General features: G+C 34.5%; 1 long non-coding RNA gene across 1 annotated transcript; it reads left to right on the plus strand.

Moving 5' to 3' along the window:
* The first annotated feature begins 1,104 nt into the window (after positions 1-1,104).
* LOC121193707 lies at positions 1,105-1,518 on the plus strand. The gene is made up of 3 exons (XR_005895309.1): positions 1,105-1,177; positions 1,266-1,340; positions 1,466-1,518. It is a non-coding gene; the product is annotated as an uncharacterized LOC121193707 (long non-coding RNA).
* The last annotated feature ends 2,045 nt before the right edge of the window (positions 1,519-3,563 follow it).

Consider the following 3,563-nt stretch of genomic DNA (forward strand, 5'->3'; position numbering starts at 1 on the left):
ATTTATTAACATTGTAATATCTTATTTCATGTCCTTCTCATCATCTATTTAGATGATGAGAACGGCATGTGTAAGATAATGTTAGCTGTAAAATAATAGAATTTTGTAATTTATTGCTAAGTTTCCTTAGTATTTATGTATTTATTTATTTATTTATTTATTTAACATAATTTATTGCTAAGTTTCCTTAACGTTTATTTATGTATTTATTTATTTATTTAAGATTGTAATATCTTATTTCATGTCCTTCTCATCATCTATTTAGATGATGAGAACGGCATGTGTAAGATAATGTAAGGTGTAATGTAATAGAATTTGTAAATTAATGCTAAGTTTCCTTAATATTTTTGTATTTATTTATTTAACATTTAACATATTTTTTTGCTAAGTTTCCTTAACATTTATTTATGTATTTATATATTTATCTATGCTAAGTTTCCTTAATATTTTTGTATTTTTTTATTTATTTTTTTAACATTGTAATATCTTATTTCATGTCCTTCTCATTATCTATTTTGATAATAAGAACAACATGTATAAGATAACTTAAGCTGTAATGTAATAGCTTAGCTAACATAATTAGTTACATTAGCTAAGCTAAGCTTACATAAGCAATCATGTGTTTTTGTTATTGCATGCAATGTTTGTTTTATTTTTTGCTGGGGTGAGGAGTGTCTTTCAGGAAGGGGTACATCCAGCTAAGATGAAGACCGAGCTGCATGTCAACCAGGTGCATCACAAAGTAAGTATGTCTCCTTTTTTAAGTTATTCGTGTGCATTGAGTGATTAAACTAAATGATTATGTCATTGTTTTATAGGATGATCCAGTGAGAAGACCTCCACAGGACTTCAACAAATCTCTCCACTGAAGACAACAACCAAAAAAAAAAATAAGGGAAGTCATATTTCATTAAATTCTGAACCTTCTCTTCAACTGTTTTCATCATTCTTTGAAACCTGTAACCAATTTGTTTTTTAAATCTTTCAATTATACAAGATACAGAAAGATGACCTCCAGAAATCTGCAGCAAAAATAAGTAATATTTCATAAAATTTTAAACTTTCTCTTCAAATGTTTATATCAGTCTTTGAAACCTGTAGCTAAATTGTCTTTTAAATCTCTGAATTACACAGACTACAGGAAGATGAAGAACCAGAAGACTGCAGCAAAAATAAGGTATGTAATATTACATGAAATTGTAATTTTCTTTTAAAATGTTTACATGGGTCTTTTAAACTAATTTGTCTTTTAAATCTAACAACAGTGACCCAGGAAGAAGACCTCCAGAGGACTGCAGCAAGTCACTCTCCATTGAAGACATCAAGCCAGCAGCAGAGAAGTAAGGGACATTTAACATTTTATGTTCTATCTTATACTGTCAGTTTAGGTATGTATGTGTAAATACATGCTTGGACAACACTTTCAACCCACCTGACTCAATGAATAATGTTTTTAATATTTTAGGAAGAACAACAGCAGACTCAGGATGAAGAGCTCTACGAAGACGGCCGCCTATGCTCGTCTTTTGTAAAAAGTTCATCTCTTTTGTGAAATGTTTATCAGTTTTTGGGAAAAAAAAGTTTATCTCTGTTGTGAAATGTGAGTTTACTACTTTTTGAAAAAAAAATATTAAGTTCATCTTTTCTCAAATGTTAGATTGTTACTTTTTGGAAAAAACATTTGTGTTGCAAAATGTTAGTTTATCACTTTTTGGAAAAATTAAGTTCATCTTTGTTAAAAAAAAGGTTATTTTATTGCTTTTTGGAAAAAATAAAATGTTCATCTGTGTTGCAAAATGTCGGTGTATGGCTGTTGAATTGCTAATTATGTTTCAAGTTTAGGTTTAGTTTGTGACAAAGACTACGGATGGATACACAGAATCAATGGTAGGAGGTGAAATGAATTCATTGTATCATTGTGGTATCATAGTATTGTATCATAGTATCATAGCATTGGCAATCCTCATTTCCTAATGAAAATGATTGGGACTGGATGAAAAATGAAAAATTCTTTTTTAAACATCTACAGCTCTGCCATACGTAAACCTAGAAACACAATTCAAAATATATGATGTACATAAAGTCCAAATAATCAATGTGGTATTCAACATTTTCACAGCTTTTAGTCATAGGGCACACACTCAGAGATTTGCACAGACACACAATAGTGACAATACTGTGCTGGACGTAGTCAAAGATTTGCACAGACACACAATAGTGACAATACTGTGCTGTGCGTAGCACAGCACAGTATTGACACTATTGTGTGACATAGCTACATAAAGACACACACACTTACATTGACACAGACACACACACAGACACCCACTCAGATAGATACACACTCAGATAGACTTATACAGGAATGCATTGGTATGAATACTAGCGGTGCAATGCACCACTCTCGCGATTTCCCAAAGGGAAATTAGTGGTGCATTGCTTTGCATGCACACTAGGCACCTCTATAGCACAGCTATAGAGGTACCTAGTGTGCAATGCAAAGCATGCACACTACTGTTCTCCCGGTTTTTCTTTTTAGTGGTGCATTGCTATGCATGCACACTAGGCACCTCTATAGCAAAGCTATAGAGGTACCTAGTGTGCAATGCAAAGCAATGCACACTACTGTTCTTCCCGTTCTTCTTCTTCTTCTTCCGTGTCGACTTTCGGTTCGTAACTCGTCCCACACCGTTGAACGCACACTAACAAATGATACATCAAAACGTGCGGCTCGATCGGACTCGGTGTGCTTGTATTTTGTTCTCCAGAATATTCACGTTTCGCGAAGAAATTCGCGAAAAACCGGCCGAAATTTTCCCATAGAGAATGAATGGGAAATTTTCAAAAAAGTCGCAAATTCTCCCCCTTTTTCAAACATTAACTGCTCTGGCATACTTTCACTTAGAAACACCATTCAAACTGTAAAATGTAGACACAAGTCTCGTGTATTCGGGGTGTATTCAACTTTTTCATAAGATGTGTAGTTTTTAAACTGTGAGCTCTAACTGATCATGAGTGATTTTGAAAAAATTCAGGCTTTTCAATGAGTGTGTATTGCGGAATGTTCCAGGCTAGAGTGGGAGGTTAGAGTGGAGAGGCTTTAAAAAAACTCTCTGAAATTTTTTCTTTACAGGATGACTACGGCCACAAATTTTACTGTAGAGCAGTGAAATTCTCCAAAGTTGTAGCCACACTTGTCCTCTCTCTCACAATGTGTTCATTTTTTCTATAGGATTTACGGTTTTTCTTCGGCGTGCCTTTTAGTGACAAGAGGAGCTCTCAACTGCTCCATTGACTCCAATGTTAATCGAGCAGAGGATTTTTGGAGAAAAGCAGAAAATCCCCCTTTTTGAAACTTGCTGTAAAATCCACATTTTAGACAGTAGGACCATAAAAAATAGATTCAGGTCTTCCTTAAAGTCTTGTCTCTTTGACGGTGCCGTTTGTTTAGCGATACCATGTTTTGTTTTTCCATGGATAGCAGTTGTTCGGCAGGCCCGATTCGGCCGAAAATGAGCTCGTCAGAGCACCTGTGAGCTGCCTCAGCGGCGGGAAAAGCTCAT

Source organism: Toxotes jaculatrix, chromosome 2, assembly GCF_017976425.1.
Source record: "Toxotes jaculatrix isolate fToxJac2 chromosome 2, fToxJac2.pri, whole genome shotgun sequence".
In the NCBI taxonomy this organism is placed as follows: Eukaryota; Metazoa; Chordata; class Actinopteri; family Toxotidae; genus Toxotes; species Toxotes jaculatrix.